This window comes from Eupeodes corollae, chromosome 3, assembly GCF_945859685.1.
Source record: "Eupeodes corollae chromosome 3, idEupCoro1.1, whole genome shotgun sequence".
Taxonomy (NCBI): domain Eukaryota; kingdom Metazoa; phylum Arthropoda; class Insecta; order Diptera; family Syrphidae; genus Eupeodes; species Eupeodes corollae.
In genome coordinates, this window is record NC_079149.1 from 129717653 (window position 1) to 129735146 (window position 17494).

Below are 17494 nucleotides of genomic sequence, written 5' to 3' on the forward strand. Positions count from 1 at the left end.
GATTTTTATAAAAAAAAACCGACTATTGAAAACAATATTTTCTGTGAAATAAAAAAAAGTTTGACGACAATATTTTTAATTTTTGAAAAGCGTTTACCAAGTTTTAGTATTGTTTTTTGTTTAAGGTTATTATTTTTTGTAAAAAAACTGTCAATTCGATATTACTCAAGATTTAACAGTATGTTGACAACAATGTTTTTAAAAGATAAAAGTAGTTTAAAGTCAATATCTCAGAGTTATGAAAAGAGTTTTGTGTCGAAAATTAATTTTTATCAACTTTTATTAATTTTTTCTTAATTTTTGTATTTATTGTAAAAAAAACTATCAATTTGTTTTTTCTCAAAATTTGTATTAATGTAAAAACTAATATTTCTTGTAAAGAAAAATTTGCTAGAAGCCATAATCTCAAAGTTTTAAAATTATTTGAGTCGAAAATTAATTCTTACCAACTTTAGTTTAAGATGTTCAAATGGTAGACATGAGCATTCAAGAGGACACAAGCGTCCACGGGTTTTTCTCAAAACTCACCTCTGTCTATCAACTCCTACTCTCACCTCCACGCGGTGAACATCGTGTGCTTAGTACCTCAACTAGATATTGGCTTTCAATCTCAGTGGAAAGCCGTTGGGGCAGCAAATGAGAGGTGGGGGTGAGACATGTTTCCACTAAGTCACCTCCCCTTATCCAGGCTGCAGCGGATAAGGAGAGATGGAGTTCCAGTAAGGTTGAACTACTTAGTGAACACCTTATAGGGCTTCTTCCACCCGGGCTGTAAGGAGCGGTTTATCGGCTCCCCTTCCTTGAAGTTATACTAAGGATCTGGCCCTGTTAAAAATACCTTTAGTTGTGAAGCAACAACAAGCTACAGATACAGACGGATTCACTGTTGACAACCAACGCAAACGAAATAAGGACAACGAACTTCGGATCTGTACGTGGAATATTTGGTCCCTTAACAGACCACGTGGAGCCGAACAATTAGCGGCAGCCCTAAACTGCTGCAAGGCAGATATTACCGCCATCCAAGAAGTGCGATAGGATGGACCGGGCAAACGCAAACTAAAAGACTGTGATATATAGTACGGCGACTGCTACCGAGTACAAAGACAGTGTCTATTTGGGTGTGGATTTGTTGTTGGAACTAGACTCAGGCAACAAGTTTTGAGTTTCAACAGCGTGAGCCAGTGCATCACGACAATCCGCATCGAGGCTAAATTCGCCAACATAAGCCTAATATGCGTGTATGCCCCAACAGAGGAGAAAGATGGAGACACCAAAGACATATTCTTCGAGCTCTTGGACAAGACATATGAGCAGTGCCCTTGCTTAGGAGATTTAAATGCCAAGCTAGGAAGAGAAGACATCTTTGGTGGCATTATCGAGATATACAGACTGCACGACAGAACCTCCGACAACGGATTCAGTCAGGTCGGTTTCGCTGCGGGACGAGACCTTCTGGTAGCTAGTGCGCAGTTAATATCCACAAGGGGACATGGAAATCTACTGATCAATCAACTGTCAACCAGATTGACCACATTGCGATCGACGCACGACACTTCTCCAGCATACAGGATATCCGAACATTCCGAGAGGCCAACATTGACTCGGACCATTACCTCATTGTAGCCAAAGTACGTCTACGGATATCCCGATCCTAGCCAAACCAAATAAGTACTGTAAGAAGATTCGACGTTGAACGGCTACAATCGCAAGAGACTGCCATGTCCTTTTCTGGTCAAGTCTCTTATAATCTCTTAAGGAGTCCTATGCTGCCTGCCTTAAGCATTGAGAACCAGTATCAACATTGACTTGCAGCCATCAGAAATGCCGCCTCTGAAGTGTTATGTTTCACACAGCCACCACAGCGAAACCCCTGGTTTGACGACGAAAGCTATCAAGAGCACGCAGCGAAACAAAAGACATACAAAACGGCGCTGAACAAAAGGACTAGAGCTGCTCGCGAGCTCCACAAGCGGAAGAGGAGAGAGGAACACCGGCTTCTTAGATGGAAAAAAAGGGAGCATGAGAAGCGCGCGATGGTGGATATAGAGGGATGTCACAACAGGAATGAGATTCGTTAATTTTATTTAAGGGAGCTGCACCAACTCATCTGCAAAATATGGTCGGAAGAAAGCAAGCCCGATGAGTGGAATCTCAGCATAGTGTGCCCGATACATAAGAAAGGAGACTCTCTAAACTCCGCCAACTACAGAGGCATCAGTCTCCATACATTGCGTACAAGATCATCTCTGCCGTATTATGAGAACGACTGAAGCCATTCGTCAACAACCTGATAGGTCCTTATCAGTGTTGCTTCAGACCAGGAAAGTCCACTATCGACCAAATATTCTTATACGGCAGATCTTGGAAAAAACCCAGGAACTTCAAATCGATACCCACCTTCTCTTTATCGCGTACGTCAGTATCTATAAGGAATAGCTTTACCAAGCAATATCTAGTTTTTGCATCCCTGCCAAACTTATCCATTTGTGCAGAATGACGATGGAGAATGCACGCTGCTCTATCAAGGTCGGAAAAAATCTTGTAAGGCGATGCACTGTCATGCGACTTCTTCAATATCGTTCTGGAAAGAATTGTGCAAAACTCAACCGTCAACACTAGAGGTACAATCTTCCAAAGGTCTATCCAATTACTCGGACGCGCAGATGATATTGTTATGATTGGAAGATCAAAGCGTGGTGTCAGTGGAGCTTTTTTGAGCATTGCGACGGAAGTGAAGAAGATGGGTTTAGTGGTCAATGAGGGCAAGACCAAGTATATGCTGTCATCAAAAAAGGACACTGAACAACGACGTCTTGGACAAAACGTCACCATGGACAGCTATAACTTTGAGGTAGTTAAGGACTTTGTCTACCTAGGCACCGCTATTAACACCAGACAACGACACTAGGGCTGAAATCAAACGAAGAATAACTCTGGCAAATCGCTGCTTCTTCGGACTTAGAAGGCAATTGAGAAGTAAAGTCCTCTCTCGAACATCTAAAATCACCATCTATAAGACACTCGTCATCCCGGTTCTAATTTATAGCGCTGAGGCCTGGACCCTGTCAAGGAAAGATAAGAGCGGTTAGGATGCTTCGAGAGAAAAATTCTCATAGATGGAGAATGGAGTAGAAAATATAACGACGAACTGTACGGGCTGTACAGCGATACTGACCTAGTTAATAGAATTAAAGTCCAACGCCTTAGATGGCTAGGTCATGTAGAGCGGGAGAACATAAACGCTCCAGCCCGGAAGATCTTCGAATCCAATCCCGAGGGACGGCGCAGTAGAGGAAGACCGCGACTCAGGTGGCGCACCCAGATGGAAGAGGACCTCAACCAACTTGGCGTGCGAAACTGAAGACTGCTATCTAGGGACCGAGCTGGCTGGTGACTCATGTTGGTTGAGGCCCAGGTCCGCCCCGTACTGTAGTGCCACCTTAAGTAAGTAAGTAAACGAGTTTTCTGCCGATTTTATATCATTTTGGTTTGTATATCTTCTATCGATTCAAAAAGACGTCCATCAAAACGGACTCTAATGTTTATCGAATAGCTACAAGTGACATTTTGTTAATTCAGATAAATACGGTAATTGTGATATGTACAGTTTGATATTCTATTCAAATGATCACAAATTACGTGTGCAGAACTTGATGTTTTGTGGCACCAATCTAAAGATCACACTTTTCTGATATCCAAATTGTCATTTAAAATGGTTTTCACTGATCCTTATTATATTATAACAAGGTCTTGTACTTTGATTACTTGTAGCTCATCATCTTATTTCTACTACCCACAAGGTCGTGTTTTTAATAGACTTTTGTCACTGAAGGCCTCTTACAACATTTTCAAAATTTTGGCAGCAGAAATTTCATTCCACACAGAAAATTAAATGGAAATGCATTTCTGATAAGGTTGGGACATTGTAATGTTTTTTTTCCAGTTTTTAGTAGAAAATTAACTTCAAGTTCTTAAGTTACAAAATAACACTTTTTTAAAACTGTTTTTTTTTTTTAAGTCAAATAAAATTTCATCAGAAATACGCCAGAAGCCAAAATTAATTTACATGTTTTGTTTTGAGTCAGTTACTCGGTAATCATAAATTCAAACTGACTGAAAAACAGATTTTAGGAATGATATCAGTTTATACTAGAAATTTAAATTATATTGCATTGATATTGCAGTGAAGCAAGTCAGACCATTTAGACATACATTTTGATTGTTTTAATTCAAACTCACAAACTATTTCAGTTAAAAATGAACCATTACAATCACAAGGTCTAAGAAAAATTAGTTGAGCTGAGTAAACTGAGAACTTATTAAAAATGTCTCTACTTTCACAATAAAATTTATAATTCACAATTTACTGATAGTAAGTCAACAGAAAGTAAACGGTTTAACCCTATTCAAAAAACTAATAAAATCCAAATGATGCACCTGGGCGTATACGTACTTTTTTCACTTGTTTGAATTTTTAAAATATCTTACTTCGTGATGTTTTTGTGTGATTTTTACATTCGATTACTTAGAGATCAAAATATATAGGTCAATTGGCTATAAAGACGAGACACAGAATTTACATTTTTGAAGGATGGGCGGCTCCGCAAAATAAAACAAAATCTAAGTTAAGTCATTAATTAGCAAAGTACCTATGAATAGTCTTAGCTGAAAATACCAAATTCTGTGTAAAAATAGCAAAAACACTAAAAACTTAAATCTTTTTTTCATAACATGTTTCCCAACATTCTTTTGTGATTTTCGTATTTTTTGTTTTTCTGATATTTCGACCCCAACTGCCTATAAAAAGCTTTTTCTATTTAACACATTTTTGTTATTGCTCTCTTCTGTGTGTTAATATTATTTATCTTTGTTTGAATGAAATTGTCTGCTTTTACTCAAAGTGACTATCCTCTCTTGCTCTCCATTTTCATACTCGTACATTAAAACCTTTATTTTATGTTGTCTATAAGCGTATGTAGTATAAATATACAAATACTTTCATATGCACAAAAGAAAACTGACATTGAAACTTATTGCAGACATGAAATGTTTTATGATGTTCTTTTGGCATGTTGTACATTTATACTATATTATCTATTCTCTGTTTGAAAAACGCAAAGGGACCTATATCACATATGTCCTTGTACGTATATCCTTCCATATATAGTATACATAGTTCTATAGCTATTTGGACTGGAAAAGAAAGCAAAAAGGAACACACATAATTTTTATTCATGATGATAGAAGGATGGGCTATATATTTCGGTTGAATGCGGGTTAAAACATAAGTAGGCCAAAAATCTTAAATGTACAAAAAGAACAAAACAAAGTAAAGGATCTTGCAAAGAAGAGTCCCCTATACCAAATTTAAGAGCACACATATATCCGTTGTTAACATTTTGGGACAAACAGAAACACACAAGAAAAGAGGATTATTCCTCCCTCTATAAAGCTTTACGATGACGACCAACCAACCGACCGAAGCTATGCGACGACGACGGTGCGACGCGACGCTAGGAGAGGGATTTAAATATTTTCAAAACATACTATAAAGCAGGTAAATTACGAGTATATACCAAGAAAACTAGGTCAATGCTGACAGGTGGAATAAAGGAAGTTGTTATTGTTCGTCATCTTCTGTGTGTATGTGTGTCTGTGTTTATGGGGGTTTGTTATGTGAATTAATTAATACAACCTATAAAATAGAGGATGTTTGAGGACTTTATAGGAATTTGTTGATATACATTTCTTTATTAGAAAAAATTTAAGGTAAAATACAAAAAACAAAGAACTGAAAGTGAAGACAACTTCATGCTTTATATTTCATTATGCTCTTTAAGGACTTTTAGAATATTTGATATTGGTGGGTGTTGAAGGAGGTGCTTTCAACAGAAAATTCCTTAGGGACACAAAATATTTGGAAACAGGATTTATTAACTTTTTTTGAATCTATGGCAACAATAATTTGTTTTTAATTTTGAACAAAAGTTTAAATTGAATATTTACTAAGTTGTTATATAATTGAGGGTTTTATTATTTATGATATTTAAATGAAACTTGAACATGATATGAAAATATGTTATGTTACAAGATAAAATGAAGTATTTTAAATTGAGTTTGATGATTTTGATAAAGAGACTCAAAATGATATAAAATGTTGGAACTTTTTCGCTCTTTATTCAATGCTTTGTTAAAAGTCTTACATTGATCGGGTTTACTTGAAAAATAGTCGTTTTGGTCGATAATCTGTTTCCATATAGACTTAAACTTCAACGCCTTTTATCGATCACCTGGATCAAGCGGTCCAATCGTTAGCAGCAGATGGTAGAATTAAGCGTCTGGCCATATCAGAGCAGCTGGTAGTGGATGATTCCCTTCCAATCCCACCAAACACACAGCAAAACCTTCCAGTCCGTCAATAGGAGCTTGACCCCTGTTTGAGACCATTCACCGGCCTTCAACTACTATCGTTTTCGCTTTTGTGTGATCCATTTTTTGTCGCCAATCACCATCCGCTTCAAAAATGAGTCGATTCTTACTTACTTACTTAAGGTGACGCTACAGTCCAGACGTCTCCATCCAGCTCGGTCCCTAGGTAGCTGTCTCCAGTTTTGGACGCCAAGTTGGTTGAGGTTTTCACCCACCTGCATGCGCCACTTGAGTCGCAGTGTTCCTCTACTGCGCCGTTCCTCGGAATTGGATTCGAAGACCTTCCGGGCTGGAGTGTTGATGTCCATCCGCTCTACATGATCCAGCCATCTAAGCCTTTGGACTTTAATTCTGTTAACTATGTCAGTGTCGCTGTACAGCCAGTACAGTTCGTCGTTATTATCTTTTCCTCCATTCGCTATGTATGCATACGGGACCAAAAATCACCCAAAGAACTTTCCTCTCAAAGCTTCCTAAGACGCACTCATCTTTCTTTGACAGGATCCAGGCCTCAGCGCAATAAATGAGAACCGGGATGATGAGTATCTTATAGATGTTGACCTTAGATTTTCGAGAGAGGACTTTACTAATCAATTGCCATCTAAGTCCGAAGAAGCAGCGATTTGCAAGAGTAATTCTTCGTTTGATTTCAGCCCTGGTGTTGTTTTCTGCGTTTACAGCGGAGCCTAGGTGACAAAGTCCTTACCTACCTCGAAGTTATAGCTGTCCATGGTGACGTTTTGTCCAAGACGTCATTGTTCAGTGTCCTTTTTTGATGACAGCATATACTTGGTCTTGCCCTCATTGGCCATTAAACCCATCTTCTTCGCTTCCGTCACAATGCTCAAAACCGATCCACTGACATCACGCTCTGATCTTCCAATGTGTCAATAAAATCTGCGTATCCGAGCAATTGGATCGACGTTTGGAAGATTGTGCCTCTAGTATTGGCGGTTGAGTTTTGCACAATTCTTTCCAGAGCGATATTGAAGAAGTCGCATGGCAGTGCATCGCCTTGTCTAAAATCTTTTTTGACATCAAATGCAAAAAAAAAATCTGAAGCAAGAAAGTTAATGTAGCGAAGAGTTCTTCTGAATTTTGGAATCTAGCTTGGATTTTAAATGGTGAAAAATATACTGTTGTTGCCCTGAAATTTAATTTAACAATTTTCACCAACTCTTGAACCCTACCCCAAGTAATTTTTTGAAGTTTCAATATGCTCTTGTCCTGTCGTATCCTAAACTCACCGTTTTCAGAAAAAGCTAGTCTCAAAAACAGAAAAGCAGCAGTACGTGACAAATAACCTTATTCAAAAGCTGATTGTGTTAATGACCCAAGTTCTTATAGATGAAATATATCCAGATCAGTTTCAGAAAGCTCTTTTTGAAACTTTCTTTCTCCTGCTGCACTCCAATAGCGACTTTAAGTCTGGATCATAATCATCATCATCAGGTTCTCTAACCCCGAACAGGGCATAGGGCGTCAACAAAACGTCTCCATCCTTCTCGATCTGCATCTAGATACCTTAACTGTGGCCACGTCTTTCTCTGGGAGGTAGCTTTTGATAGCACTGTAAATTTCCATGTTGTTCTTGGTCTTCCAACCCGCCGTGACCCCTGAAGACTCAATCCAAAGGACTGCTTCGCAATATCATGGTTTGGTTTCCTTCAGTGGTGTTTGAAATTCTGCAGACTGCTCAAGAACAATGCGTAAGGTGTTGATATCGTCAACACACGAATGACCGCTGCGGAAGCCAGCCTGATTCCTCTTGAGTGTAGTTTCAATTCTAGCCTTTATCCGTTCGAGGATTAAAGTTGCGAAAAATATCTTTAATGAGTTCTATTCTGGTTTGAGCTCTGGATATTCCATTTTTGATAATGTATTTGTGTTCAAAAGTATTGTTGAGTCATTTAGCAAGAAATACAAAATTGTAAGTTCTTTTTTTAGACTTCAGAGCGGCTTTTGATACCATGGATCGTGATGCTCTTATTTACAAGCTATACAGATTTGGTGTGACTAAAAAGTTTGGAAAACTAATTCAAAACATAAACAAAGACACAAATTCAGCAGTTTAGAATTGAAAAAATAAAAGCTGCGCCTTTAGTCCAGATATTTTCGCTCTCTATATAAATGGCTTAGTGAACTGTTAACCTGGGGGTTTTAAATATGGAGGACTGCAAATGAAAGGTCTGCTATTTGCAGATTATCAAGTGCGAAAGAGAAATGGTTATATGGTGGAAATATTGTATAAATTATATAAAATCTTGGAGTAGTTAAAAAGCTAAAAATGTCTGTAAATGCAACTTGATAAAATTGCTTCATTAACAGCCGTAGTACCCGTGGCATGATGGTAAGTGCATTGGACTTTCGGACTCCGTTGGCTAGGGCCACGAGGGATACGTGCAAGAATTGGCGCAAGATGGTCCTCGTTGATCTTTACGGGCAGCCATTAGCTAGCAAAAGTGTAGTGAAGTACATCGGTATCTGGTTAGATCAGTATTTATATTTCGACAGACATATAAATACTGCTCTGACCAGGGCCAGAGGTGCTTTCGCTCTGACGCAACGGCTGTTTTTTTGGGAGTCGGCTTGACCTCAGATTGAAGGTAATTTGCAACATGGCCCTTATATGGCTGATGATCCTTTATGGTTGTCCTGTTTGGTTCAACGTTGCCCCTTCCCAGATGGAAAAGTTATGGGTGTTTGAGCGGCAGTGTTTACGACGCTGTACTGGCTTATATCGAACAGCCGAATCTCCTTACGTGCATTACTATTCCAACGAGGTCCTATACAACGGTTCTCGAATCAACAGAATTGACAATTTCGTGATAGAACTCGTTCGAGGTCACATTGCAACCATTTAATTTTCGGGGCGTTCTATCCGAACGACGAGTATTTTGAAAGAGCACACTTTAGCGGCTTCATTCAGCCAGAGGCATTCCTCTTTTTAGATAAATGCGCTCTGATACAGGATAGAGTGGCTGTTCCGCTAATCTACCACGTCAGCCGATGAACCCTGTACAATCGGGACGTCATGTCGCAAGGCAGACCAAAGCTCCTTCCGTCCAGTAGTGCTGTGTCCGAACGGGACCAAACTGATGGAAAGAAGCAGGAGAACCAGTTTTGGTGGCTTCAATCGGCACTTGGTAGTGGGTAGTCGGGATAGGGTTTTAAGCCTTCGTGCTTTCTCCCTGCAATTACTCGCACACAGGAATGGTTGAGAGTTGTAAGTCTATAGACCCTGGTTTAACAGCCAAATAAGCCATTGCTGCAAGTATCGCCATTTGAAGGCATTGTGGAGTATATTCTATTTTGCTGCACGGACATGGGGAGTAAACCAATAGAAAGCAGTTGAAAAACTTTTAAGATTATTAATCAAATGATTATGTTGGAAACTCGGATGTCGCAAATGTTCATCAAGACAATTAAACTTGAAATCGAGTATATTTTCCCTATTTTGCTGATGCTAGATCACCGTCTTCTTAAATGGATCGCGACGAATATGCTACAGAAAAGAAGAGAGTGTTTTGAAAAATGGTAACATGCGATATGGATCTGAATTTAAGTGCAGAGTAACCAAGTACTTGGAAGCCATGTATGTTGACAACAAAAGCAGACTCCAGATATAGATCTTAATACGAAGAAGAAGCAAGAAGCTTCCTCAACCGATCAATATATAATTGTATTGATTATTCTCTTAATACAAATAATTATTTTCGACATGATAAGGACAGACCCAAAATCTTACTGATGTTCTGAATATGAGGAGAATTATTTTATCTAAATTACGTGCTACAAAGAAGCGATCTACTAGACTTATGTGATCTTTGCAACCGGATGCAAAGCGAGGATATTATACATTTTTTAGGACAATGTCTTATCTTGAGAGATAAGACGACACGTATACGAAAATGACTGTTTAACAGAGGATTTTTGTGCTTCACCATTAATGTGATTGATTTTAATAAACTACACACATATGTCAAGACAGCTTTTAAAGAACACCATAAAGAAACACCCATAAAGAACACCACCTTTTAAACAATACACCAAAAAAACATTTTTTATTTTTAAAAAATGTAAATTTTATGCAACGATAAATTTTATAATTACTAACTTAAGGATTCATTAATTGGATTGTCAATCTGGCAGACAGCAAAGCCAAACTTAAATTTACTATTTTTATATATTCTAAATTGTAACAAATCTTTAATAAAATTAATTAATAAAATCTAATCTAATCTACGAGAAATTGCAAGAATTCTTTTTTATTTAACTTTTGGAGAAACGGCCTTTTAAAAACATCCGCTTTTTATTTGCTTTAAATATTTTGTCCATTGCCTTCCAAATGAAAATTATAAAAAGGACCTATTTTTGGGTTGTTTTGCTCTCATATTTGTTGAAGAAAAATAATCAAGACTTATTTTTATTTCCTCTAACATCGACAATAAAATAAAGAGGTACACCGGGCGTATACGTTTGTTTTTACTTATTTAGTTGAGTAGTGAGGAAAACAGGATGATATGCAACCCAAAATAATAACTTTTCATCAACTTCATCAAATGGCATCGTATTTCGAAATACTTCTACTGGGGGATCGAAATCAAATATCTATAAGCTTTGCGTTAACGTTCATTCACATTGAAGAGTTAGATGCTCCATTCTCCATGCATGAACTGCTTATTGCATTAAATAAAATAAAAGAAATCAAAGCTCTGGATTTAGATGGCATCAAGGCTGAGTTTTACAAAAATGCCAGCTCACAATTTCTTGAACATATTTTAGTTTTGTTTAACAGAATTTTTGATAAGGAAGATATCCCAAATTCTTTCCGGTCTTCATCCACCTCTGCAATTTTTAAAAAGGGTGGCCCAAACCTTCCTGAAAACTACAGGGGAATTTCTGTCCTTAGTTCACTGCGGAAGCTATTCACTTAAAATTCTCTACCTAAGACTTGCTAGTTGGGCTGAAAGAAATAATAAAATAAGCTGTTTCCAAGCTGGGTTTCGTGCTAATCTCTCCAAAATGGACCAAATTTTTACACTCACTAGACGCTTTATAGAGAAGAAAACCATCAACCGAAGCTAATTATTATTTAAACTTTTATGTATCGGTTTATCAACAAAATGTATAAAAATTTATGAGCAACTTCTCTCAAATACGACTGCTGTAGTTAAAAATGGCATGAACACGTCGAAACAATTTAGGTCAGAAACAGGTGTCCACAGGGTTGCATTTTCAGTCCCTTGATTTTCTCGCTCTTTATAAATGACATTGAAGATAATATACCAGGTGGTGTTGTTTTTGGTGATCTAGTTATCAAGGTGGCCCTTTATGTGGATGACCTTGTTAATTTAACTGATAATCCTGTGACGCTTCAACTCCAAATTTACAAGTTAAAACAATATTGTGATTTGTGTAACCTTCAAATAAATACTGCGAAGTCTAATATCATGATATTCAGATACCTTAATCGCAGTGCACGTAATGACCATTCTTGGAACTTGAGCGGTTCAAATATAGCAGTAGTGAAGGACTTCAAATATCTAGGTTTCACAATAGCACACAATCTGAACTTTCGAAGTCATATAAGAGATAAATTGGCCGCAGCAAAAGCAGCTATTAACTGTAAGTGGTCAAATTTTTTCAATAACAAAAATATAGATCCGGCTTCGAAATTTAAAGTGTGTTGGGTCACAACTTTCATGTGGGTGCGGTGGCGTAGTGCACTAGCTCCTCACACGCTAGATCGCTTTTTTAAGCCCAGCTCGGGCAAAAGTTCTTCAAAAATTAAATTGAACATAAAAAGCGATTAAGCACCACTAAAGGAGTCTAATGATCGGGTTGGTCCCTGTGAAATAGCTATAACTCCAGCCTATGAACTTGGTGGTAGCACACACAAGTTGTTGTTGTTTCATTCTAAATTTTCATTTGTAAATTCAGCAAGCAGCTGCCTTAAACTGCGAGTATAAAGTTTCATACAAAAAACCTCCTTAAAGTGTTTGATTCAACCGTTAAAAGCTGCCTTTGCTATGGAAATGAAGTTTATGGCTACATGCAATTAGATGAAATAGAAACTATCCAAAGATATTTCTTCAAGCGAATCTTTATACTCCTATCTTATACCCCCAATTATTCCATACACGTTGAGTCGGGACTACCACCAATTTTTTTAAAGATTCTAAAAGCGAATGCAGACTATATAAACAAAGTCATGCAAAGATCTAACAACAATTTGCAGAAAAGGATTCTCCTAACAGCGTTATGTTACAGATACACACCTTTTAAAGATTGGAGTAAGTTGGCCTCAGAACATTACTTTCCTTTGACGTTTTGTTTGGATAATCTAGATTCGTGGAGGGATGAACTTGTATTTCTGTTATAGATGACAACATTTTTCGGACATTTCTTAATCGGGTAAGGGAGTCCGAATCTAGATCATTATACAGTAAACTTAATTTCTCTTTGGGGGAAGCAAATTATTTTCGAACCGAGTTCACTTTTGTTGAGATAAGTCTGATATTTAAGGTTCGCCCAGAGAGCTTAACTATAGACCCGTTTCATTGTTGGTATTGAAAGTCTTTTACTGCTCTTCAATTTTGTTCTAAATATCAATGATTGCACCTCAAACGTAACCAATAAGCTCAACTATAGAAACTAATATTTATTTCAAGATATGTGTTAGTAGTTTTTGTTTTCGCTTAACTAAAAGCCTGTAACATTTGTTATTTTCTTAAATTATTTTGTAAATTGTTAATTTTTATTATATAACAGCTAAAAAATAACTTCTCTCTGAATGTTTAAAATTTAGATATAACTTGCAGACGGCTTAATAGCCATTTTGTTAAGATAACAATAATAATAATAATAATAATAATAATAATAATAATAATAATAACTTTTCAATGGAGCTGGTTTTTTGCAAATTATCGTTTAAGCAACTTCGAAAAGTATATAGAAACAATAATAATAAGAAGTTTAAGCTGCTTATTCTCTAGGTTTTTTGGACTAAAGTAGTACCCTTGGCGTGACGGTTAGTGAAAAAGCCTACCATTCCATAGATATTCGGTTCAATCTCTGCATGTGCCAGCTAAACTCATTTTGAAGGGTACTAAATCTTGCGAATTCACAAATCCTCCAATAATAATTCTTATACTGAAAACTGATTTCTAAAACAAACTTTAGGTAGCCCCATTTCTAAAATGGGTCGCTCAGATGAATATGTAAAAGTTGTAAGTCTCTAGGCTTTAATTCTCAAGGGACTGTTGACCCACTCAATTAAAAAACACTCATATTCTAATTAAATTTGTATTACGACCATTATTATTTTCTTATTTATACAAATTCAAGTCCTTGACACTCTTTCAGTATAATCCCATGAATTTTAGATGCTGAAATTCTGGCAATGTCATCCTTAATTGTTGTCTATTTCTTATATTTGAAGTACCATAAAATTCATATGCATTAATTTCAGATCTGTCAAAATCCAAAAGGCAAACCTCTCCCAACCTGTAATCTATGGCTGCATCCTTGATAAAACAATAACTAGGTAAATCATAAAGAACACTTATAACAACATTCAATATTAATCACATTCATCATCAATCCTAAGCTGTATTCTCAATCACAGGTACATACATTATGGACGAATATGTAAGTACAGAATTAGTAACCTGTTGTAAATTATTATGAATTATAAGTGTAGTTACTTGTATGATTGGTTAGCTTAGGTTAGTATGTACTTCAGCTCAATCATGTCTATACACTCAGAATTAAGTAGTTTAATTGAACCATTTAAATTAAGAGGCCGGTTGGGTTGGACTGGGCCGGGCCGGGCCGGGCCGGGCCGGGCATAACCTCAATCAATCATTATTCATTTAATTCAACTGACACGTACCCTCGACCAGTTAAGGTCGAACTAATCTTGGCCCTCTTTCTCTCTGCAACATAATAATCATCGACTTACAACAACCTTATATGAGAGGAATTGTAGGTTTAGGTAAGGTACCTTCTACTAGGTTGAGTTAGGACGACGACGAGGTATCTTACATGTTCTTCTTCTTTTTTTTTTCTTCATCGTAAAAACCATGTATCCCCATTAACCTAATTGGCATAAATCTAAGGGTTCTTGTGTTACTATCCGTTGCCGTCGTCGTCACCGTCGTCGTAGTCTTCAGCTTCGTCTTTGTCCTCGTCTACCTAACTTCTCCTTTACCACCCCAGTTATGACATCGACGAAGAAGAATATAACAAAAAAAAATAATAATAATACTAATAATAAAAAACAAGGTCTCTGGGGCAAGCAACTTGAAATTCCGACAAAATGAATACAACAAAAAAAAACAACAACAATTACAAAAACAACAACCAACAAACTTACATATTTTTATTGTATAAATAAAATCCTTAAAACATTTAAGCATTATCCCTACAAATTTAACGTAACAAGCTTCTTGTGCAAACAAAATATAACAGCGACAGGACAACAACAACAACAAAATAAAAAATAAAGATGACATAAGTAAACAAAGAAAATAATAAAATAAATAAAAGTCTACATATACACATACATATACATACATATATAGAAAGCAGAAGCTTCTTTCTTAGTGTGGTGTTGGTTATTTTTTTTTCATTTCATATTTTTCACAGGGTTGCTTAATTTTCATTTTTATTTAGATTTCTTAAAAGTTAAACCTTTCACTAGCAAACATTTCAAGTCATTTTTTAAAATACCATTCTTTGACTTTGACTTTTCCCAATCATTGACACAATTTTCAGAAATTAGATATTTTCCCGTGAAAAGTTCAACAGTGTTGTTCAAGACTGGCAGTAAAATTGGTGGGTTTGGATATTTCACTTGACCCGATGTGTATTCACTTAATAATATTTCAGGTGTGAAAATTTAATTATCTCTTATTAGCAAATACATAATATACTGAAGTGAAGTGAAAAACAAGAAATGAAATACAGTGAAATGAAGTGAAGCAGCGAAAAAAAGACGAGTTTTATAATAAAGCTTATTAAAATAAATTGAAGTCAAGTAAAGAAAAGTAATATGAAAACTTTTGCCATTGTGGCCGATGTTAAGTGAACTTAAGAACAGTGAAATTATTTTAATGAAACCATATACAAATCAACTTAATAAGAGTAAAATGAATAAGGGAAGTGAAATGAACTTTAATTAATGAGAAATCTTGTTTTGTGAAGGGAAATTATGTTATAATTTTGTTTAATAAAATGAAAAATATACAAACAAAAAATTCAAATTTTCACCTGAGTCGGTAAAGTCAGTCTTAATGCATCGATTTTCATTTCATTTCACAATTAGATATCATTCAACATGAAATTAAGTTTATAACTTCTACAATAATATAATATTCTAGAAGAAAAAAAAAGAAATTTTCACTTTACGAGTACTTATTTTTATAAGTTGAGTGAAATAAAGTAAAGTGAAGAAATGAAGTCTTTTCAATAAAATGAAATGAAGTAAAGTAAGTGAATCTAAGTTGTCAACTAAGTTAACTGAAGTAAGATATCTTGAAGTGAAAAAGTGAAGAACACTTAAATTTCAAGTTTCCTTACATCAAATGAATTATAATTATAGTAAAATTATATAAAGTGAACTGAAAGACAATTAAGTGAATTTAAGACATTTTGAAATTAAGTGTATTAGGAGTGAATTAATGTTACATGATAAATGAAATTTTATAACGCAGTCGGTGAGTTGCATTTTTGACCTTAATTATTTTTTGTTTTTTTTGTAGGCCTTAAGTTTTTTTACAATCATTTTTTATTTCACTTGATAATATAATTTCACTTCTCTTGACCGCAGTTTTATCTAGGCGTTTATATTTTAGGTGCGAAAACAGAATTAAGCGCATAAAGTGAAAAGAATTTAAAGGTAACTTAAATTGAAGTGAAACAAAGTGAAATGAAAAAATCCAAGTTAAGAAAACTATCTGAAATAGTGAATAGGTGAGAAGTGAAATAGCTTAAATAACTTTAAATCTCAGTAGTAAGAAAGAAACTTGTCGTGAAATTAAATAAAGTGATGTGAAATGCAATAAAATGGATTTCAAGAAATGTGCAGTCTAGGTCCATTTAAGTGAAATTATTTTAAAATATGTGTCAACATTCAAGATCTAAATTAATTAATGAGGTGCAAACATCTTACACCTTTTTTTGTAACCATAAAACTAGATATGCTTGAAAAATTGAAATTATCATTTCAGTTGGTGAATTTGTACTTAATTCTTTTTACATGTATTTTTTATTTCATTCGACCTGAGATTTATTCACTTGCACAAGAAATAAGCAATAGAAGTGTGAAAGAAGGAATTTTTCACTTTAAATATTTATCGCTTACGTAGATTCAAAAAATGTTAAGAGAAATCTAGTTCATCAAATGAAGTAAAGTGAAGTGAAGTGAAGTGAAGTGAAGTAAAGTGAAGTAAAGTGAAGTGAAGTGAAGTGAAGTGAAGTGAAGATAATTAAATTATGAACTAGGAAAATATATAAAAGTGAAGTTAAGTCAAATTAAGTTCGAATGTTTTGCAAAGTGAACAAATTCGTTCAGTTTAAAAATCAAGTGACTTTATTTAAGTTAAGTGAACACACGATAAGGGAGTTAAAAATCTGCGTCATTACGTCAATGAGAGTGAAATTAAATAAAGTAAAGTGAAATTATTATTTCTTCCAATTACTTTTTTCTACTAATTTTTGATTAATTGAAGTTTAGTTCACTAGGTGAAATGAAAATAATTGAATAAGTGAAATTAAATAAAGTGAAATGAAACTAATTTCACTTCACTGTGAAATGACATAAAGTTCAGTGAAATCATATCCAATTACTTTTTTACTAATTTTTAAGCAATTGAAGTGTAGTTCATTAGTTGAAATGAAAATAATTGATAAAAGAATGAAGTGAAGTAAGCAAAAGAAGATGAAAATATTTTCAAGGTGAAGGCATTTTAAGCTTTAAAAAAAATTTAATTCTGATTTAAGCGAAATGAAGTGAAGTATGCCAAGTGAATGAAAGTTTATTGAAATCAAGTGAACT